We start from the raw sequence: 24,660 nt of genomic DNA on the forward strand, positions 1-24,660 counted from the left end.
CATTGAACACCCTCCGTTATTATCAGCCAACATGATCTCCGGTTTCAGTAGCTCTCCTGTCAAACTGTTAGCCTCCAGCCCTCTTAACAATGATTTTCTTTTGCTTCGAAATCCCCAATTCTCTGTTCTAGGTTCTCTCCTGCTCTCCTTATACCACCTCCTTGGTAGTAAACTTTACTCATTTACTGCACCAGAGGTGCGCAGATCCCCTCAAAACATAAGCACTTTTTATAATTGTATGACTAAACAAACACCATAGTCAAGTAAACCAGCAATTCACCAGTTGTGAAGAAGAGTGACGCAAGAGAGAAAGAGAGAAGACAATTGTAGCGTGCCATCTGGCCTCCACAGTACATTGTCAAGTGCCAGGCCCCGCCTTAGGAAATAAATAAAGGGGCATTTGGTCGCTCGAGGCCATTGTCGGAATTCGCTTCAAGTGTGTGTCTCATTACTCTGCACTTTGTGTCACTGAGCATGTTATCAGGCCTGAAGTCCGCGTGCTACCAGGACTCGACAATAATGAACAACAGACAAGGTAATAGTTTTACAGTGCAAATTATTTTACCTCAATCCCTCTATGAGGAGAACAAGCAGCTATTCCTGGCAACCCGGTACAAAACTAAGGCCTTTGCCCGATATCTGCACAGAAGAAGAAATGTTGTGTCATCCCTTCATTTTGCCCAGTCTTTGCAAGAAAACTTTGCAGTTTCGTCTTGCATGAAGACACATCTTTTCTAGATGCCCAGCTCTCAGTCTGACTAGGTGGTGGACAGAGACGCACAGTCCCCGTGTATCAGACTCTCTTTTAGGCCCATAATTATGGATGGATATCATCGCCTTAGTGCCATTTATTAGGGCGCTAAAATGGCGCTAACCTACTCCATATTTATATTTTGACGCTAGACCCATCTAGCGTCAAAATATTGGAGTTACCACCATGTTTAGGATGCACAAACCTACCTTGCGTCAATGAGATGCAAGATAGGCTTTTCCATCCTAAACATGACGCTAGCCCCCAGTGGCTTATTTACCTCCCAGCACAGTAATGACACGTGTGAGCGAGGCGGACCCGCATACTGGCATTAAGCCCGCTTAACACCATTACTTAACGCCTGGGTCAGACAAGGCGTTAAAGTGCAGGTAGGGCTATTTCCATGGTGAAACACCATGGAATGGGCACAAAGATGCCCACCTAAATCTCCAGCAACACCACCACCCACACCACAGGGATACTACAGGAGGGAGGGGCTCCATCCCAGGTAAGTTTAGGTGAGTATATTATATATTTTTTTAAAGTGCCAGTGGATGTCCCTTACATGGGGGCCCCCTGCCTGGCACTGGGTATGGAGGGCTTTCCCAGGGGCACTGATACCCTGTGGTGGGTATTGGGGAGGTGGGTATGACTCCTGTCTAAACATAGACAGAAGCCATTTTTTGGCTGCTTGTGGGTCAGTAAATGACGCTAGGCTGAGTAGCGGCAAAATGTTTCTCACTAACAAGCCTAACGTAATTTCTGACCCACTAACGCCATTCCCCCTAATGCCATCCTCCCCGGCTAGCTTCTTTTCTTTACGCTAGCCATTCCTTAGCACCATCGTGCATCATCACATAAATATGGCACACGGATGGCTTTAAGGACTAATGTTAAGAAAAATTACGCACAACTGCGTTTGTGCAGTTGTGCGCCATTTTTCATAAATATGGGCCTTAATATCTAGTAAGGCTGTCTTCCCAAAAAGAGTTTTAGACCTCTATCAGGGAAGAGAAGGATGACTCACATATATTACTCTTCATGCAATCCAAATCTTGTTTATCTATATCATGGCATACTGTTGTGCACAAAAGAAACAGTACCATGCCCCCAAAGTTTAAAGTCTGACAAAAGCACTAGAAGGAAGGTGATAGACTTTGCCAACCAGTTCTTGGACTGACTCTTGAGGGCATATTTACAAGAAGTGGCGCAGCGTGACTGCTGTGCCAAAATTGGCAGCGCCATGCTGCCTCACCTCTAAAATTCAGGGATGTACAATATATACTAGAATATGATAAATCCCTGTGTTTCCCCCATGCAACAGCATTAAATTAGCTGCAGAGCGCCAGCGCAGCCTCCCTTGCTGCATGGTGCAAGGTTGGCTGCGTTGCGTGGGGAGATTGTTTTTGTGCAGGAAGAGATACCTTCCTGCACAAAAACAATCGTCAATGGTGATTTGCTCTTGCTATATAATGCAAAAAATGAGGAGAAATGAAAGCATTTCTCCTTGTTGCACCATGCTAACGCCACCCCTGGGGTGGCGTTAGATTTTGGTGCTGCTCCAGGTTTACGAAATGTCGTAAATCTGGGCAGTAAAAAAATGCAATTGGTGTTGCTGTGGAAGCCCACAGCAACACTCATTGCATTCCCTTTCCACGAAAAGTGCTCCATTTGAAGGGCCGTATTTACAAGGTGGTGTTAAGCTACTTAGCTGTTGTTAAGCCATAAAAAGTGGCTTAACACTGCCTTGTAAATAGGGTGCAGTGCACAGCACCACCGGAGTGGCACAAAAAGTGATGCTCGGGTGGTGCTAGGGGCTTGTAAATATGCCCCTTAGTTTTGGCAACTTATGCATTATTTCTACCATAGATGAGAGGAGCTCCACAGAAATGGCCAAAGGGGCACCCGACTTCCACAGGCTGTCACTTCTATGAAAGATGTCTAGTGCCTCAACCCTAGTATTTAGCTCCAAACACTTTCTATTACACAGTCTCTAATAGGAACTATGTCCCAATAAGGATTTCTGAATGTTGTTCTTTATCAACAAAATCTAGATCTTTGCTAAATCAACTAAATCTGACATTAAACTTCAGTATCTTGTCTAATGGGATAAAATGAAGGGATACGTTTCACAGGGGGGAACAGGAGGTGAGGATTATGGCCGGGTCTCTCTGCAGGTCGGACTGGCCTATTTGGCAATCAGGCAATGCCTGATGGGCTGGTCTGAAAGGTCAGCGTGCCGGATGTTTTTCTGGTTGTTTGTGTACCTGTTTTATGGTCTATAGTGTTTAGTGTTTATTGTTGATTTCCTTGATACTTTTATTTTGGTGTTTGGGGCTATTGTCTGCCCCAGTATGACCTGGTACAGTTGTGCCCTTTACAAGTGCTGTATATTGATGTAGGAGTGGGTGGAATGGAAAGACCATCAGAGCTCAAATAGTAAGGTAACAGAACTTGTGTTAACTCTTATAGTGTGCATGATGCTGCAGTGATATTTGTAGGTTAAATGAGCTATTGCCATGAACCTTGTTCAGATTACCTAAGGAATGTATCCCATTTGTTGCTGTTTTGACCTTAAGACTATAGATAATGCATTCATGTTCCTTGAAATGTAGCAACTCTGTTGTCCATTCTGTCATTGTCCGTATGTTCTCGATCCTCCAGTGTCTGAAGATACATATCTTAGCTGGGTATAGTGTGGTGGCCATCCATATATGCCAATGAGAGGAGCAGCCTTCCGCCAACAAAGTATCATGCAGAAATGCTAGTTTTTCCAATGGGAGGAAGGGTGGGATACCTGATTTCTGTTGGGGCTGCAATACTCCTTGCTGATAGAGTGACAATGTAGATGAAGGCCATAGTATATGTAATAGGTCACAGTACTGTGATCTACACTGACACCAGGGATCATTTGGGCTTCTGCCTGCTTTTTGGTAATCTAGCTAATGTAAAGTATCACTTGTGTAGTGTTTTAAAGTAAGCATATTCAAGACATATGTCTCTCAGTTCTTTATCATAAATTTGCAGGCACAGTCCTCTGGTGTGTATTCTATATGTAGCTGTGTTTTCCATTTTGATTTTGCCCCTTGTTCTACTCTGCGCCATATTTTGATCTAATGATTTCAAGTGATTTTGTTATCTCATTTTGTATCAGGTTGACTGCTTTTTGAATTTCTCCAGTGGTCAATGAGTGCCGTCAGAAAGGTTTACTGAAGGTGGATATTATTCATTAGTTTACGCTTTCCACAATACTTACAGCAACCTTCACTCGGCACATACATATAGAGTGATTTTCACATTAGGATTCACCACAGGGCTCAGTTTAAGATGGTTTGTGCTCAGCTGAATTATTTTCTGTTTGCTGTGTATTTGTCCTTTCTATTGTTTCAGCAGTCAAGTTACAACAGCCCAAGTAAACATATATCATGTTGTTTTTGGCTTCTGTGTGAATGTTTATCTGTATGTTTTCCTTGTAGTGCTGAGTAATGAATATCTGAACCTGTGAGAAAAAACATACTGACTGAATTGTATTATCCCATTGCAAGGTATCAGTTGACAGCAAGGAATCAGAGACTTCATTTTGTGGCAGCTGGGAAGAAGGCAGAAAATGTGGTTCTTCATTGGAACTGTGGTGAGTGAAGTACCTGAGAATGCAACACTTGATTGTACATTGCTGAGTTACAGAAGATTAGAGGCCCATTTCCACTGAACTAAGATGAGGTGCTTTTCTTTGCTCCTGCCCTTAAGAGTTAGACTTCTGGCCAAATCTGTTACTTACTTACCTGACTAAATCTATATTTGATTATGTCTTTAGAGGCTTTACTTGCTGACACTGTCTGCATGACTTCTGATTAATTTTCTGATTCGTTTTGCTTAACAAAGTGGGGATTTTCCCTTCATGGAAACTGTGTCTGCATCGATTTGTTTTATCAGAACTTGAAACAGTTTGTATGTAATAGAAGCATTTTTGTGTTGATGACTACTTTTTTACTAACTTGAATGATTTGAGCTTGCAACTTTGTTAATCTATTAATAAACATTTAAGGTTAGCACATCTACAACCAGGGCTGGCTTTAGCACTGGTGACGCCCTGTGCAACAGTCTTTTTTGGCACACCCACACCCCATGACCACTACATTGGATTCACTCACTGCTACCCGGCAACTGTGCCCCTCATCTCTCCATAGCCCCCCTTTCACATACATTCATTTTTTTTAAAGTGCTTGTAAAAGATGGCTTTACTAATCCACTCAGCTATCCATATAAAATATAGTTCTGTTCTTTGCAGCAGGCATATTAACCCTCTACACTACTTTATGGCGAGTCAAAGATGCTGCTAGACAAAACTCCCATCTCTCTCTCCCTTGCAGGAGCATTAATCACAAGAGGTATGTTGACATTTTAATTGTTTCCTGAAGACATAACACACAAGAACTTTTCAGCAGGTGCTTTTAAGTCGCAAGTTTTGGAAGTCATTGCTAAACACAGCGTCCCCCCTCCTGAGGTCAGCACATCCCAAGCCAGGTCTGCACCCGGTGTGACCGCACTGCTCGCACTGCCTTAAAGCCAGCACTGTCTACAGCTTTTTGGCTCATTGTGAGTCCTAATGTGCTTCACTGTAATTGATGTATTAGATTTGTGAAGTCACACCTCAATCCAAGACTAAAGGTTCATTCAATTAAGTGCAGTCAGTGCTTGAGTTTGCACCAAAAATCTGCATGGTGCAAATCATACTGCATTACTGCTGATCATTAAGTTGGTGTTGGGGTTACTACGGTGAAATTGTGGATATATTTGAGTATCTTGAGCTGTTTGTGTATCATATTCAATACATTGAACATGGCTTGTGTTGTATGGTTTTCTTGAATAAAAACAGTCAGTGCAGGATGTGGGAATGCAATATACTCTTTTAAAGCCTGCTCACATTAGCCCAGAGGTCTTCAAACTGGGGGGAGGGCCCCCCTAGGGGGGCCTCAAGTGATCTCAGAGGGGCGCCAGGCTCTGGCAAAAAGAAACATTTTACAGATAACAGGGCTTTGTTTTAAGCAGAAGCATGTTATTGTATTGTTAAAAAGGTAACAGTACTTAACTGCAATGTTTAAATAGGTCTAGACATATTTAAACATTGCAATCTTTATAAAATAATTATGAAGAATTCTGAGGGGGGGGCCAAGGATTTGTATTTATCAACTGGGGGGCGCATCATTAAAAAGTTTGGAGACCTCTGCATTAGCCGTTCATCCCAGTCATCCCTGAGGTAGCGGAGTTGGGGTAGTTGGTGTGGAATATGAAATTGTTAGTCATAGACTTCTGAATATTATGGTTGCATTGAGTTTGGTAGTGTGAAGACAGGGCTTCCTCCCTGCCCAAAGTTCTCTATTTTAATATTGATGCATTTTAGTAGTTTGGCATGGATTAGGATGGGAAGCATTTCTACTATATATTTGTCCCGTGGTGTGTAGGAAATTGTTTTTTTGGAGGTGGGGGTAAAAGCTTCACTCAGGCATCCATCACAATCGTAGTCAGGATGAACCAAAGGAGTCACACAATTACCTTTGTCCTGAAACCTCTGGTAGTTTGGCACACAAGCAGTCAGACTTAACATAGAGGCAATGAGTAAAGTATTTATGAAGCACTGAAACAAAATTAAAGTGAAAGCACAGAAGAAGAAAAATCCCAAAGCAATTCCGAAAGATATAGTACATTTTAATAAATAAAATGATACCAGAACAACAAAAATCCAATGAGTAGAATCAAAGATATTGAATTTTAAAGTTTTAGGGAAAATAGTGGTAAGAAGCAGAAAGGGCCACCCCACTGTTATCTGGTCTTGCTGAACCAGGACAAAGTCCAAAGTTCAGATCAATCGTGATAGAGCATGGGCCGGATGTAGGGACCAGGTTAGCCCCACTGAAAAATTACCTTCTCCATTATGGCGCAAAGAGTTCCATTCGCTTTGAAGAAGCATGCGAGGAGGAGGATTTTGGCATGAGAAGCAGGTCAATCATCACAGACGGTCTTTGCTGTAGCACAAAGAGCCGGCCATCCCTGAAGCCTCGCGATGGTTGATCATCACGGATAATCGCTGTCAGGGAGAAGTGTAGGTTTCACATTGCCAGTTGTCATGGATAGACACTGTCAGCGCAGGCAGCAGGTCTTACCGTAAGCCACACGCAGGTTTTTTTAAATTACTTAGGGCCAGATTTACAAAGCTTTTTTCTGTTTGTAAATGGCCTGATTCACAGAATCAGATTGTTTGTGGACAGAAAAAAGCATTTTGGGATGTATCAAACCCTATTTTGTGATTTGAATCTATTACCAAATCGCAAAATGGTTTAGTGATTTGGTATTAGGAAGGGTCATGCCAAGGACATCCCAGTGTTTATAAATGTTGTGCAGCTGAAATACTGTCACAAAACATCCACTTTTCAAAACCAAATTAAATTTGATGGTAACCCATTTGCAAATGGTAAAGGGTCCCCAAGTGAAGGACCGCTGCCTACTCTTAATAAATGAAACTGAAACGTTTCATTTTTCTTTTTGAAATGCATCCCATTTTCCTTTCAGGAAAATGGTCTGTATTTAAAAAGAAAAGTTGCTTTATTTAAAAACAAACACGAACATGGTGGTCTGCTGTCCCCAGACCTCCATTCCTTTGTTTGCGAATCCCAATGGGTCGCAAATTGTGACCTACCTCATGAATATGAATGCAACCCACTGGGAATCAAAAATGTAACTCAATAGAGTTTTGTACATTAGAAAAAATGATTTCCTAATTGGATTTCTCAGGGAATCGCAATTAGGAAATCACAATTCCTAACATACCTATGTGTGCTCCTAAATTGGTTGTGGCACATATTAGCATTATTCACATAGTTATTTCATATTTAATTAAATATATATTATTTTCTTTTTTTTTCTCCCAATGTAAACTTTTACTTTAAAAATAGACTCTGTTTTGGACCAGTTACGTTACAGTTGTTTCTTCATTGCTTGCTCCTGGTCTCGTGAATTTCCACAGTCTCCAGTTCTTCTCACCTTCTACTAGTTGCCTTCTCATGAATATGAATTCCAGCATGGACAAGCTTGAAGGGTGTTAGACTTGGGATCCTTGGCGTGGTCTCCCCTAACTTATTGCCTCTGCTTCCCAGGTTGTTGATGTGTGCTGGACTCTGTTTTTGGTGTTTTTGATACTCTGGGCACTTTACCACTGCTAAACAGTGTTAAAGTACAAGTTCTCCTATGTACAATGTATGTATAAATTGGCTTATCCATGACTGGCATATTTGATTTACTAATAGGTCCCTAGTAAAGTGGTGTACTAGATACTACAGGTGCCCAGGGCCTGTAAATCAAAAGCTATTAGTGTTCCTGCAGCACTGATTGTGCCACCCACATGAGTAGCCCCGTAAACATGGCTCAGACTTGCCACTGCAGTATCTTTGTGTGCAGTTTTCAGCAGCCAATTCAACTTGGCAAGTGTACCCACTTGCCAGGCCTAAACCTTCCCTTTTTACACATGTAAAGGACCCTTAAGGTAGGCCCTAGGTAGCCCAATGGGCGGGGCGCAGTTTATGTTAAAGGTGGGACATGTACTGATGTGTGTTACATGTCCTAACAGTGAAATACTACTAAATTCAGTCTTCACTGTTGCAAGGCCTATCCTTCTCATAGGTTAACATGGGGGCTGCCTTTAAGTAACTTTAAAGTGTAGGTTCCCTTTGAGAGCAGATAGAAATTTGGAGTTTAGGGTCTCTGAACTCACAATTTAAAAATACATCTTTTAGTGAAGTTGGTTTTTAGACTGTTAGTTTGAAAATGCCACTTTTAGAAAGTAGGCATTTTCTTGCTTAAACCGTTCTGTGACTCTGCCTGTTTGTGGATTGCATATCTGGGTCAGTTTGACAGTTGGGCTGTTTGTGAATCCCCTCTAAACAGCGACACAAAGGGAGCTGGGGTGTAGCCTGCATATCGTGATGAGCCATCTGTGTTAGAGTGGAGGGAGGAGTGTCACTTAAAGCTGAATGGGCTGTGCCTGCCCTCTTACAATGCAGCCTCCAACCCCCTGGTGTGCGTCTGATGCCTGTCCTTGGCAAGCAAGGATCTTGTGAACAACAGGGACTTTCCTTTGAAATAGGCCAACTTCAAAGGCAGAAATGGGTATAAGTATTAGACCTAAAACCCCTGAAAATTAGATCACTTCTGGATTCAAGAGGAACTTCTGACATGGAGAAGAGCTGAAGAGCTGAGGAAAAGTGCTGCCCCTGCCTGTGACTGCGCTTTGTTTGGCTATCCTGCAGTTGCTGCTTTTGCCTGTAAAAAGGGACAAAGACTGGACTTTGTTGTACATTCCTGCTTGAGAAGAATCTCCAAGGGCATGAACTGAGCTTGCCTCCTGTTTTGAAGTCCCAGGGCCAACAAAGATTTCCTCTGCTAACATCTGGACTCTCTGCTGAGACTCCTTCCCTGCCAAGTGGTGTCCTATCCAGCCCCTGGGCACATAAAAGGTGAAGTTGGGAGACAAGAGCTGAAAATACATGCACAGAACGCCGTGCAAGGAAATTTTCGATGCACCATCCGTAACGTGCCTGATGAACAACGCGCCGCCAGCCTTGCAGCCAAAATTGACGCTCGATCTGCATTGCGGCTGGGAGATCGACGCATCGCGGCTGTAGAAATGACGTGCAACACCCGCTTGTGGCTGCTAATAATGACCCAAACCCCAACAGGATTTTCCATGCATCCTCCGTGGGCATCAAAGTCAACCCGACTTTGCACTGATCTGAGGTTCCCAGTCCGGAAATCAAAAGGTTCCCTGGTGTGTGCTACAGGCAAGGTACTTGGAAATGTAATCAGTGCAGGGTACAGCACCTCCTCAGCCATCCTGCCAATAACACCGTCTCCCTCCTACACCTCGGTCCCATTGTTAACTGTCTGGGCCCAATGCACATCCTTGGTGCATCCCTGCCAAGTGGCATGCATCAAGGTTTAAAATAGATAAACGCATTTTAGTGTCTGCATCACTACACTAAAATGCATTAGTCACCCAAAATAGTGCATGTGGGACCACTCAAGTCTCCAAGAGACTGTATTTTACTAATCAATGGGGTTCGGTTGTTTTTCCAGCTCTTCCACTGCTGCCCAAAGCTTCTGATAATTGCTTTACATTCATTCACAGGAATGTGAGGGGTAAGCGCTGACCTCTGTGTGTTTATTACAAAATGAAAGGTGGGACAGGGGCTTCTTCCAATCAATAAAACCTAGCTTCTGGGCCTCTCTGGATGGGCTACACGGTTTGTCTAAGAGAAGCAGCAGCATGATGATCATCCAGACTGGCAGAAGTGTGTGTTGATTGGCCCAGGCAGATTGAGGCAGCAGGCTGCTGCTTTTGTTTTATATATCTGTGTCGCGCAAGTTGCCAAATCAGACAAATGACCCCTCTCAGGGGCAACCCTCACAGTACTCTGTACTGAAGAGGACAGAGGACATGTGGGTGGGATTTTGCTTTCCCTGTATTACACACCTTGTCAGTAACCCCATGACAGACATAATTTATGCTGGCTGCTGGATCGTTAAGACTGTTTCTACCATGACTATAACTGAAGCGCCTTGAAACAGTAAGGAACTGGAAACACAGTGTTCGGCGGATTCATCTCTCTTCTTCACAGTGCATCCTGTTATCTGCGATGCAACATCAGTGAGCAGCAAGTTATTTACTTATTTAGATGACAGACTGCCTCGTGGGTGGATTATTATATGAAAACATAATAAAGCAGTGCTTTAGTTAAAGTAAGTCATTAAAAGCACTCCTGCAGTGGAAAGAACTAAGGGAAGCTTTAAGATGTTGCTTATTATAGATTCAAGATAATTACGTCACTTCGGACTGATTACATGGTGATAACCACTTTCATTCACTGTAAATTGTCACTTGAAGTGTCACATGGGCAATGAAATGTCAGTGACACACAGAAAGAATGGAAATGTCACACATAAGCATACTGAAAACGTGGCAGTGATGTTGGTGGGGGAACCATTAACAGGCCCAGGCAGCTGAAAATGTCTAGAAAGGTCTCAGAAACATTAGGCAGGAAAATGCCAACTTTCTGAAAGGTGCAATTTCGAAATTATAATCTCGAAATTATAATCTAAAATTCGATTTAACCATTAAGGATGTTTTTAAATTGTAATTCTTATTTGAGTGTCAAAGGCAATCATAAAAGATAACATACAAAATGTATAAAAGATACATATAATATACTTAAGGCGTAAACAACAATAAATACAGAGACATCATGATCTACAAATTGAGACTTTTACGATAAAATACAACTAACTTAAGAAAACTGTCCATTTTAAAGCATACATCACTGCTGGGTAGCAATTGTAAAAAATAAAAGAGCAACTTTGCATTGTTTAAAATTGTAAGTTTTAAAAAGAGGTAAACTCTAAAAGATTTGAACAAATAACAAAATATCACAAAGTGCAATAAGGATTGGGAAGATCCATTATCACAAGCACACTTCTTTCCTTCAGGATCCTGTAATAACCCCTCGGAAATAAATAAAAGGTAGGAACTGATAATGCATGGAATGTAGACTGTGCTCATATCTGGTAAAGTGTCTTGCTGTCACATCAGATTCTAAACACAAAGGCAACATCAAAGTAATGACTTTAATGAAAAAATATTGTTTCAGAAGGAAACTAGTTTGTGTGTGGCTGTGCTCCTTGTGAAAGAGCAAAATGTGGTCACTCAAAGTGAAGGTATTTAGGGGGTCATTCTGACCCCGGCGGTCATGGACCGCCGGGGCCAGGGTTGGCGGAGCACCGCCAACAGGCTGGCGGTGCCCCGCAGGGCATTCTGACCGCGGCGGTTTTGCCGCGGTCAGAAGTGGAAAACCGGCGGTCTCCCGCCGGTTTTCCGCTGCCCAAATTAATCCTCCATGGCGGCGCAGCTCGCTGCGCCGCCATGGGGATTCTGACACCCCATACCGCCATCCTGTTCCTGGCGGTTCTCCCACCAGGAACAAGATGGCGGTATGGGGTGTCGTGGGGCCCCCGTAAGAGGGCCCCACAAAGAATTTCAGTGTCTGCTCAGCAGACACTGAAATTCGCGACGGGTGCAACTGCACCCGTCGCACCTTCCCACTCCGCCGGCTCCATTCAGAGCCGGCGTCCTCGTGGGAAGGGTGTTTTCCACTGGGCTGGCGGGCGGCCTTTTGGCGGTCGCCCGCCAGCCCAGTGGAAAACCCAGAATCACCGCAGCGGTCTTAGGACTGTGGAGAGGTGTTCTGGAGGGGAGAACTCTGGCGGGCGGCCTCCGCCGCCCGTCAGGGTTAGAATCACCCCCTTAGTCCTTGAAGTGGGCTGACACTCTGCCCTATGTTGTATGTTGTAGTGACAGGAAGCAAAACACAATGACACACCAAAAGACCAATGGATGAAAAAAGCTGGCTTAAAGTCCCTTTAAACAAGTATGTTGTACATATGTGCTTTTAAAAAAATCAGAAATTCTTGGTTAACACCAGACATAAAAAGGAAGGGTTAGACTTGGCAAAAGGTTTATTTTACCAGGTCAAAATTACAGTTTAAACCTGCACTACATGTTGCAGTGGCAGATTCGAAGCTTGTTTTATACTTCTATTTTAGTGGGCAGTGGGGGGGAGGGGTGCTGCAGCCTACTAGTAGCATTCAATTTACATAGGCTATGTACTTATAATATGATTTACTAGAGACCTATCAGTATATTAAATGTGCCAATTAGTTGTATACCAATTTTACAATGTTTAAGGGAGAGACCCCCAGCCCTTTACTACTGGCTAGTCTAACAGTGATTTCGCAATTACTTCTTTGACTCCATCTATGGTGATCTTACCCTCCCGGATCGTCCTTCCTTCCTCTGAGAGGGTTGGTAATCTCAATGCTTTCAGGAAAACAGTATCTGCCTCAGTTAAGGGAGATTATTCCGAGCTTTATAGCCCTCCCGCTTTTTCTCCTTGCTTCTTGTGATGCTGTTGTAATCTCCTGAGAGCATTTGATTTGAAAAACATTAAGCAATTGAGAATTAAGGTAAGAATGTACTTCTCTTGTTTTCGTCTCAGAGCTTATTATTGTTTTTGTGCAGTCTGAAGTAAGAGATTTAATTTCACAATCTTATGTGGTTTCTGACTCCTTCATCCTGTGTTTTAGAAGGGCTGAATTCCTCATCATGTTATCTCTCAAAACTACTTTCCTAATTCCCCATAATGTTTGCAGAGATTAAACTGACAGTATTTGCAGCCAACTATTCATGAAGATTATCCCTCAAGCCAGCATTTCAGATGGAAGTTTATATTTGGAGACATTCACTCTCTACCTTTCAATCACAGGTGCTATCTATTATAAGGCCAAGGTCAGCAGCACAAGGGACTGATCTGAGATCCCTCCTTGCAGACTCACAAATAAACATTTTATTCAAGGTTGATGTAATTACCAGAAAATAACTTAGGCATGCACGCATGATACAAAGGACAATTCTTGGCCCCTCAAGTGTGCAATTCTCCAAGAGTCTACTAGTCCTTTGTCATCAACTATGTCATGGAGGATTGCCCAGTCCTTCCCATTCCCCTTTTTCACTAGTCTTGTTCTGTTGATTACTGGATCCAAAGCTACGTTCCAATCTCTGCCCACAATTAACTTTGAGAGCCCAAATTCTGCAAGTAGTCTGGAAAGGGAAGGTAAAAAGTGACTCTGGAGTTGATGAGTGCATAAATCAAGACCTTTACTTGAGTGGATCCTAAGGTTTTACTTTTGCCAAACACCAATATGCCTGTTTTGTCTGTCCATTTCTTTAACACTCTATGTCTTACGATGTATGGATAAGAATTGGTAATCTACTTTTTTGAGGTGGGTGTTTAAGTTTCCACCAATTGGGGTTCTTATGGTGAGTGAGTTCTGTGCTGATGATAACTTTTCCCTACTAGTCCCTTTTCAATTTATGAAAGTCCTTTAATATGAGATGTGTTTTTGGATTAGTGCAACATAATGTGTTTGAGTGGCTAGAAATTAATGAGTGTCTTTGCTAGTGCCACATTCCAATCACATTAAGAGAGAATAAGGTGAGTGGTTTACTATGTTATGTAATGTTTATATAGACTTGGACTAACACTACTATCATTGAGTTCAATTTTAGCATGTTAAGCTGGCAAGTATTGTATCCTGTTGTTCAGTAGACGACTCACTCTGCCGATTTCCCTTCTGCTGCAGAAACGTATGGGAGGAAGGTGAGAAATGTGGAAAAGGTGTAGAGGGGACAAATGAAGCAGTGGGTATTGTCGCGTAGGCTCTCATGATTCTAATGAGAACACTGGATTTGAGCGGCAGAATCACCTGCAGTGTAGGGGGACTGAGTCTAACCCTATTCAGTAGACACCTGTCGGCCTAATCCGGGTTTTGCTCCGGCTAACTAAAAATGCCTCATCTCCACCCAAGAGCAGGGATGATTTGGCAGCCGGGCGCATGACACAGTTGACTCCTCAGGGAAATCGTGGACATTCAGATCGCATCTGTTTCTTTCAGTTACAATAGTCTCACATATACAAGGACAAACAGACGCCGTATATGTTTCAATAAGGGTTTAATGAAGCAACTGCATCTTAGATAGTAAAGCATGCACTGCAATAATCAGCATGATGAAGCATTACAAGAATCAAAATTGTGACAAGGAGAGTGAAGCATAAAAATAACGCTATCATATTGTCACTAGAGTCACTACGATGATTCCTACCTAGACTATTTTAGAGCACAGCATGTTAAGCTCTAGTTCTGCCCTTCAGGTTCCCCATGGAAGACATCACCCCTCATACCTGAGCAAGAAGCCTGAAGTCTGCACAAGCAGCTGTAGCGAAGCGTTCAGCAATCAGCATACAGTCGTGGTCATCTGGCTGGAATCCCCCTCTAACATGTATGGAACAGAGAAGTGTTTTTATAATAAAACAGTTGATGATCTGAGAAAATGTCCCTACGTAAGGATGTGTATGTTTCTATGAATACCAGAGACAAAGCATTACCACATTTATAGGCAACCTATCTTACTACAGTCTTGAAAAAGCACAGAGTGAAAGAAATGTCTTGTCTAAGAACACAGTGCTGGCCTAGGCAAACAACAGCTAGATAGAGAGAAATAAAACAAGACCGCAAATGTGGCTATTGTTAAAATAATAAACAAAGCTGAATAAGGTATATGTAGGTTAAAGTGCACAGCGGCAAGCATAGTGTGCTAAAATAATGTGCATGGAGCTATAGCTAAAATGGCTACACAACAGCATGAAGAAAAAGGTAGGCTGGCAGGGGAGGGAGATGGGGCAGGAAGATATGCTATTCTCATCTATAAAATATATACAGTGGATTCTACTGAATCTAAAAGTAGTAATGTAAAAACACTGATATACAAATATGTCATATATATATAAAACTTTAAACAGGAGATGCACCTCTCCCATCTCTGCCATTCCACTGACCTCCAAACACTGGAAGTTCTGTGTTGCCTGTAACTTGAATCAGAGTTGTCTCATGGAGTAGTGGCATCTCTCTCAATGAGTGGGTGTATCTGTTGCTTTCAAAGTTTTCATCCCGGAGCCAGGATATTCCCGGAATGTTACCTTGCGAAAATTAAGTGCATCTGTTTATGTCATTGAAGTATACCGCAGCCTGATCTTTCCTGTTTATATTGCAGCCAGGGCGTAATTGACAGTTTGTAAAAATTGTTAGTAGCCATAGGTGTAAGTATTTGCAACATCATTTTCTTCTGAGCTTCAGGCAATGGATGAAAAGAATTGACTCTTCTGAATAGGGCTGCTGTTTAGGCTTTGAGTGCGTTTCTGGATTTCTTTTGAGCAAATGGTAGCACACCCTAACCTTGTTTGCCTCTTTTCAATCATCTCTCTGTAACTGATCCTAAGCTGTCTTAATGTCTGTAGTACCAATGTGGGTTAATCATCACTAAGACTGTTTCCTACTTCAGATAGTTTTGTCTGGTTCTGCATGTGGTGTGAGACTGATTTCTTAGTGGTCCGTGTTGTCCAGGAATTGCTCTACTTTTTACGGCTCATGGGATTCCTTGTGCTCCCCGTTTATGGTCCCAAGCATCATGGCTGGTTCCAGCAACCCATAGTATCTCCTTCTGCAGACAGGATCTCAGAGTCAGAAATGTCTTTCTCTTTATTGCTGTGTTCTGTCTTAAGCTAGTCAGGCATTTTGTTGCCTCATCATTTCAATCTCCCAATGGGCTTGTTAGTGGCAAAGGAAACAGGCTATCAATGATCCTGGAATGTTTTGTTTCCCATGGAATCTGGGCTGTATTCAGTTATCCCTTTGGAATTTTAGGGTTGGGTTAAAAGTTAGCCCCATTGGGTCAGGAAAAAGAGATTGAATAATGTAAACATGTATTCAGATGGCATGATTTCAACACTAAACATCTGCCCAAATTTGACAATACAGCATGAAAAATACCATGGCTCCTCAGATTGATAATTTAAAATTTTAGACAGATTGGTCAAGAGTGGACAATCTGTAGAAAGGTCTTGAATGTTGCATTTAGGATTACAAATGGTCACAGAAAGATTTGTTTTCCTCTACAGGGATAAAATTTAACCTACAAGATCATCGCCCAAGGAGGAGGTTACTCCTGCCCCCTTTTTAGCTCGAGCATAGAAGCGTGCAAGCCCTACTTGTTGGTATGTATCTGGGCTTTCAACCACGCCCCTCAGTACCACTCGTTCGTTAGCTTGCCCTTCAAAAATCCTTTGAAGACATTTGTAAATGGTTTACTGTTGTCCCTCCTTTGGGAGGTTTTGTTACCACCTTGGCCATCGCCCCTGTTACATGGCTAATTGCACTTTTGCAGATAAGTTTGACTACAAGCAAACTTCTTTTTCCTTTTGTGTGTCTCGTTATGCTGATGCTCATGGCGGCCGTGGGGCTGTGAATCGTCTCGCTTATGAGAAACTGGTTTAATTTTCAATTTATGTGGCAAGAAAAGTCGGGTTAGGAGTTTACAATACTAATAGCTCTAACTCGAGCAAATGCAAGACCCACTGCATTGCAAATGCTTGTTGGTTCCTGTCATTTATTTTTCAGGACTTGAGTACTGAGTGTCTGAGCCCAGTTATGATAGTTAGATAGCTTCCCAGATCTAAGCTCAGCTTTGAATTCACAAACCCAAAATGCTTATCAGAAGTAAAAGCTGTCTTGTATAACCAGGTTTGAATATTGGTTTTAATTTTGAGCTTAGGCATCTTAGTCAATCTGGGTTCATGGACCATACAGGATTGATGATCCAGACAACACTTATCATCTTCATACCTAGATTGACACAAATTGTAAGCATTCGTTTTTTTAAACCTTCTCTGGCCAGCTTTGGTGTAATTCCAATCTGCTCCTTCTTCTGCATTGAGGATCCAATAATCTTTTGGGAGTTAAAATAGGAAATGTAAGTTTTTTCTGCTCCCTCTCTTCTATTTTTCCCCCCTTTGATGGATCTGTATGAAATGTGCCATGCCAAACCCAAGGTGAATAATTTTGTTATTAAAAGGTTTTGTGCAGGCGTGCTGAATGGAACTTTAGTTATTATATATACACACACACAGACGCATAGATACACAAAGACACACACACACATATATCAGCATTCACCCACTGTGCAGTTATAGTTAGGACCAAGGCGGTCATTACAACATTGGCGGTAAAAGCCGCCTACTGTCGTGCAGAAGACCGCCAACACACCGCTGCGGCCGTGGAAACCCGCCACTGCTATTATGACCCACATTTCGGAATCGGCCAAAATTCAGACACCCACACAAGTCCGCCACACCAAAGGTCAGTGATAAACTGGCGAAAACAAATCCTCCACCGCCACGCCAACAGAAATACGCCCACACTATCACGACACATGAATCCACGCAGCGGTCTTTCAACCGCGGTATTCCATTGGCGGTACACACTGCCGCGCTCAAAATACACACACTCTTACAAAACACAGCCACATTGGACGATTCTAAATACACACACCTGATACACATACACACACCACTACCACACACACAATACAATATAAAACACACCCCCACATCACCCACAAACCCCCATGACAAAAAAATCCAAAAGAAGGCCAGAGAGAGAGCACCAGCAAGAACAACAGCATCCACAGGCACACTACACCATCACCCACAACTTCCACGCACCTCACACAACACACCACTACATATCAGCACACTTATCACCACACACTCCACCCCACACATCACCTATACCACCCCATGGCAAGGCAAAGACACCCCAGGTTCTCGGAGGAGGAGCTTAGGGTCATGGTGGAGGAAATCGTCTGGGTAGAGCCACAGCTATTCGGAGCACAGGTGCAGCACACCTTCATTGCAAGGAAGATGGAGCTATGGCGAAGAATAGTGGACAGGGTCAACGCAGTGGGACAGCACCCAAGAAATCGGGAGGACATCAGAAAGAGGTGGAACAACCTACGAGGGAAGGTGCGTTCCGTGGTCTCAAGACACCACCTGGCGGTTCAGCGGACTGGCGGTGGACCCCCACCTCCTCCCCCACAACTAACAACATGGGAGGAGCAGGTCTTGGCTATACTGCATCCTGAGGGCCTCGCAGGAGTAGGTGGAGGAATGGACTCTGGTAAGTCCAATCATAAATATTACAACTCCCACCCTACCTGCATGCTATCACATACCCCCACCCTCACCCCCAGCATCCCAACTCCTCACATATGTCCCAACATCACTAACCACCCATCCCAACACCAAGCCCTGCATGCAACAACAAAGAATGGACACCCATCACTAAAGCATGCCCACTGCACATACCCATACAACCCCCTAAACCATCATCACACAAGGTCCCACACAGGAATACAAACACTGGGGTACAAGGTCAAACACCCATTGCACACCATGACACACACAGATGTAATAACCATCCCTTTATACCCCTGCAGGACCCCTACCCAATGTCACCGGACAGGAGGGTCCACACATGTCCACACCACCAACAGAAGAGGCCAACAGTGATGACAGCAGCTCTGTCCAACTGGATCTAGATGACCAGCCCGGCCCATCGGGGACCTCGGGACAGTCGGTTCCCATCACACAGTCACAGGCCACTACAGACCTTCCACCCTCTGGAAACACCAGCACAGCACCCACCCAGCGGGCCCCTACCTCCGTCCCCAGGACACGTCAATCAGTTGCGTGTCCACCACTACAGGGAACCCAGGATAACCCACCACCCCAACAACAACAACCACCTGGGGGCAGTGGTAGTGGGTACACGGTCCAGGGGACGGAGGCCCCGGAACACAGGGGAACAGGGAGGGCTGCTGTGTGACAGGGGGCGGACAGGCCAAGGGAACCCACTCTCCAAGAGGCCCTCTCCTCCATCATGGGAGCATACCACCACTCCCAGGAGACGATGGCAACGGTACTGGCCAAGTTTCAGGAGACCCAGCGCCTGCAGGAGGAACAGTATATGGGCTTCAGGGAGGAACTCAGAACAATCAGCTCCACCCTGGGCACCATCGTAGGGGTGCTGAAGGAACTAGTGAACACCAGGAGGGACACTGTGGCACTACAAGGGGCCCCTGACACTAGCATGGACAACGAACTGCCCACCACCTCCATCGGCGCTAGTGGGCAGGACGCCCCGCCACACGGCCACCACACCAGCACCCCACCCCCTGCAGAGGGAGAACCACCCCGCAATTGGTCCCTGAGATCCAGGTCAAAGACAGAGCACGATGCCAAGACCCCCCGCCAAGAAATGAGACCACCCTGATTGCCATCCTACTGTCCCACTTAGTCACCCTGTCCATACTTAAACTGCCCCAGCTCCACTTCCTATGCCCATATGGGCAATGTACCTGTGAGACTAATAGACTGGACTCTGCCATGGACATTCCTCCACCATCACCCCTCACCATTTCACTACCCCCTCCAATATTGAGCACTTAAATAAACACACCTAAAGCACAAAACAATCTGGAGTCTGTCTGTGATTTTGAAATAGTGTATTAGCAATTACAGTGACAAAATGCTTTTTAAATAGTAATGTCAACATACCTATGTCACACAGCTCTAGCCCATGAGGCATCTAAGCAGATGTCACACAGTGAGACCCACATCTGTTAAATCGTAAGGGAAAGTGACAACTCAGTGACCATACACTGGGTGAAAACGACATACAGTAGAGAGGTAGTAGTGTTAAAGTACATGTAGTAGGCAGGTTTGTATTCTTACCTGTGTCTCACTGGAAATATTGCTGGATCACTGAGTCCCTGTTGTGCCTACTTCTTCCTCTGCTTCCTCGTCTTCACTGTCCACAGGCTCCACAGCTGCAACAACACCGCCATCTGGACCATCCTCCTGCAGAAAAGGCACCTGTCGTCGCAAAGCCAAGTTTTGAAGCATACAGCAGGCAACGATGATCTGGCACACCTTTTTTTGGTGAGTAGAATAGGGATCCACCTGTCATATGGAGGCACCTGAACCTGGCCTTCAGGATCCCGAAGGTCCGCTCGATCACCCTCCTAGTTCGCCCATGGGCCTCATTGTAGCGTTCCTCTGCTCTTGTCCTGGGATTCCTCACTGGGGTCAGTAGCCATGACAGGTTGGGGTAACCAGAGTCACCTGCAAATGGTGATGGACAACTGTTAGACACACACTAACCTGGAGGGATATCCCCAAACCCAGACAACCATTCCCACTGACTTGCTTCCAGGTGCTCACCTAATAGCCACACACGGTGCCTATGGAGTTGACCCATCACATAAGGGATGCTGCTATTCCGCAGGATGTAGGCGTCATGCACTGAGCCAGGGAACATGGCATTCACATGGGAGATGTACTGGTCGGCCAAACATACCATCTGTACATTCATAGAATGAGAACTCTTCAGGTTTCTGTACACCCGTTCACTCCTGTGGGAGGGGGGACCAAAGCCACATGGGTCTCATCAATGGCACTTATGATGTTGGGGATATGTCCCAGGGCATAGAAATCCCCTTTCACTGTAGGCAAATCCTCCACCTGAGGGAAAACGATGTAGCTCCGCATGTGTTTCAGAAGGGCAGACAACACTCTGGACAATACGTTGGAAAACATAGGCTGGGACATCCCTGATGCAATGGGTACTGTTGGTTGAAATGACCCACTTGCAAGGAAATGGAGCACTGACAGCACCTGCACTTGAGGGGGGATTCCTGTGGGATGGCGGATTGCTGACATCAGGTCTGGCTCCAACTGGGTACACAGTTCCTGGATTGTGGCACGGTCAAGCCTGTATGTGATAATCAAATGTTGCTCCCCATTGTCGACAGGTCCACCAACTGTCGGTACACTGGAGGATGCCGCCATTTCCTCACATGTCCCAGTGGACGGTGCCTATGAAGGACAACAGCGAGCACAGAATCAAACAACTCAGAGGTACGTACCCACAGTTTACACAGAATACCATTCATACACAAAAGGCTGCCTGACCTGTAAAGTGGGACAATGGGATGTGAGGTAACTGCGCTGGCGTTGTACACCGTCACGGGAGGCGGTCGAAGACCGCGGCGCAATGCTGCATTGGTTAACATTGGACCCATTTGGGTCCCAGGAGCCAATGACGATGTACGCCGGCGGTGACGGTACGCACTGCCGTGGACGTGACCGACATTTTCTATCTGTTCAATCACTCTATACCTGATCTTCGACAGGAGAGGACCTACACTGCAAGTGCTGCTGTGACCTCGGCCTGGAAGAGACAATGGCTCGAGTGTCTGGGGAAAGGGCCCCTGCCTTCACATCTGAGGAGTTGGAGAAACTCGTGGATAGGGTCCTCCCCCAGTACACGCTACTCTACGGTCCTCCAGACAAAAAGGTAAGTACACAGGGCGCATGTTGTATGGGCTATACCTGTGTGGAGAGGGCTGGATGTAAGAAGGAAGGGGGCAGAGTGCTGCGTGCATGAAAGACGGTGAATGCATGTGCCACATGGCAAGGGTAGGGATGGGGGGCAATCACTTTGACGGTGCAGTTGGTAATAACTTCTCTTTTTCCCCTGTACATTTCATGTAGGTCAGCGCCCACCAGAAGAAAGATATTTGGCGTGCCATCGCCAAGGACGTCCGTACCCTGGGGGTCTACCACAGACGGAGCACTCACTGCCGGAAAAGATGGGAGGACATTCGCCGCTGGAGCAAGAAGACTGCGGAGGCTCAGCTGGGGATGGCCTCCCAACGTGGGAGGGGTGCCCGTCGCACCATGACCCCCCTGATGTTCAGGATCCTGGCGGTGGCCTACCCGGAGTTGGATGGGCGCTTGAGGGCATCACAGTAGACACAAGGGGATGAGTACACTCTCATTCAGCTGACTTTGCGTGCATTACGAGGTGTCTGGGTGGGGGAGGTGGGCTGTGGGTTTCCCTAGGCAAAGGCAAGTTCCGTAGGCAAGGCTCCTCCGTAAGGCAGGCCATGTGGCACCCCACCCCACCTCTATAGAGTGCCAAGTACAGCTAGTCATGCCCCTGGGCCATCTATGTGTGCAGATGTTGTCCATAGCCTTGTAGGCCATTTCCCAGGAATTGAACAGTGGAGCCCAAGAGCGCAGCGTAGTGCAAGGGGCTTCTGTGTCTGTCGTGTCCGCCAACGGTAGCGGTAATGCATGCCCTCAACATGTCTTTCTTCTGTCTTCCCCCCCCTTTTTTTGGTCTCCCTGTTCTTGTGTGCATTAGCATCATCAGGCGGAGGAGCAGTGGCACCGGAGCTCGAGGGAGCTGCTTCCCACATGGCCCTAGAGGGCGACACTACGGAGTCAGAATTCACCAGTGGGACGGAGGGCAAGGGGAGATCCACGGCTGGGACAGGAGCTGAGACCAGCGACACGGACTTGTCCTCTGATGGGAGCTCCCTTGTGGTGGCGGCAACATCTGTGCCCCCCGCATATACAGGTACAGCCGCCACCCCCCCCTACCAGCACCGCCCTCCCAGCAGCCCCTCAGCCTTTGCCCCGTGCCCGCTCACCCAGGAGGGTGGGCATCACCTTCGCCCCAGGCACCTCAGGCCCTGCCCCAGTCACCCCTGCTGCCCTCAGTGAGGAGGCCATTGACCTCCTCAGGTCCCTCACTGTTGGGCAGTCTACCATTTTGAATGCCATCCAGGGTGTAGAGAGGCAGTTCCAACAAACAAATGCGTTCCTGGAGGGCATTCATTCTGGTCAGGCGGCCCTTCACCAAGCTTTTCAGACTCTGGCCTCAGCACTGATGGCAGCCATTGTCCCCGTCTCTAGCCTCCCCCCTCCAACTTCCTCAACCCCGACCCAATCCCCTGTACCTCTGCCTATCCCAAGCACACCTACAGACCAGCATGCACACACCTCAACACCCAAGGGAAGCTCAGGCAAACAGAAGCACCACACATCCCACAGGCACTCACGCAAGCATCACCCACATGCAGACACACCAACATCCACTGCCTCCACTGTGTCCCCCTCCTCCTCGTCTCCCTCCTCCCTCCCAGTCTCGTCTACACTCACACCTGCACGCACTACCTCTACAACCACTACGTCCCTCTCCAGCACACCCACCACCACAACCCGCTCACGTGCAGTCACCACCCCCACTACCATTCACACGTCCCCTGTGTCCTCTCCCAGTGTGTCTGTGACGCCCCCTCCCAAGATACACAAATGCAGGCACACACCCACCCAACAGCCATCCACCTCACGACAGCCTCCAGCGCAAGCACCTTCACCCAAAGTCACCAAACGTACACCTCCTACAGCCACCACCTGTTCCTCCACTCCCAAACCCCCTCCAGCTACCCGTCCCAGTGTCTCCCAAAAACTTTTCCTGTCCACCCTTGACCTCTTTCCCACACCTCCCCCACCCCGTCCGTCTCCTAGGTCCCGAAGTAGCACCTCAGCCACAACATCTTCGGGACCAGTGGTGCCTGTAGTCACCGGAATGTGGAGTGCACCGGACACCAGGGCAGCCAGTGTGGCATGGAGCCACAGCACAAACAGTCCCCCACCTGTGAAGCATCAGAAGTTGTCCAGTGCCCGGCGGGAGAGGGGGAAGACTCCAGCCACCAAAGCCACTCCCAGGGGTCCCGTTGGGAGTGAACAGTCAGCTGTGACACCTTCCAAGGTGGGGAAGGGCCACAAGAAACCCAGCAAGTCTGGGAAGAGCAGCACGGTGGAGAAGACCGCCATCATCCCCGCTGCCCAGGAGGCCACCGCCAGCACAAGCCCAGCTGCCCAGAAGGCCACCGCCAGCCCTAGCCCAGCTGCCCATGAGGCCACCGCCAGCACCAGCCCAGCTGCCCAGGAGGCCACCGCCAGCCCCAGCCCAGCTGCCCAGGAGGCCCAGCTGCCCAGGAGGCCACCGCCAGCACCAGCCCAGCTGGGCCATGAAGGACCGCCAGCAAAAGGCCAGTTGGGCCATGAAGGACCGTCAGCAGCTGAGACCCTGCAAGGTAGACCGCCATCTGAAGCACCACTGAACAGGACACCGCCATCTGAAGCACCGCTGAACAGGGCGCGCCATCTGAAGCACCGCTGAACAGGGCACCGCCATCTCTAGCACCGCTGAACAGGGCACCGCCATCTCAAGCACCGCTAGCCCATGAGCGGCAGGGGCACTGACGCAACTGGGTCCGTCACGGGGTGAATGATGCACTCTGGACACCAGTCCCCTCCAGAACCAGTGGACACTGTCATCCACTACCTCTGTCCTTGACAGGATGAAGCACTCTGTACACCATGCCCCCTCCAGAACCAGTGGAGACTGTCATCCACTACCTCTGTCCTTAACAGGATGACGCACTCTGGGCACCATGCCCCCTCCAGAACCAGTGGAGACTGTCATCCACTTGTGAGACT

This window comes from Pleurodeles waltl, chromosome 9 (assembly GCF_031143425.1).
Source record: "Pleurodeles waltl isolate 20211129_DDA chromosome 9, aPleWal1.hap1.20221129, whole genome shotgun sequence".
NCBI lineage: Eukaryota > Metazoa > Chordata > Amphibia > Caudata > Salamandridae > Pleurodeles > Pleurodeles waltl.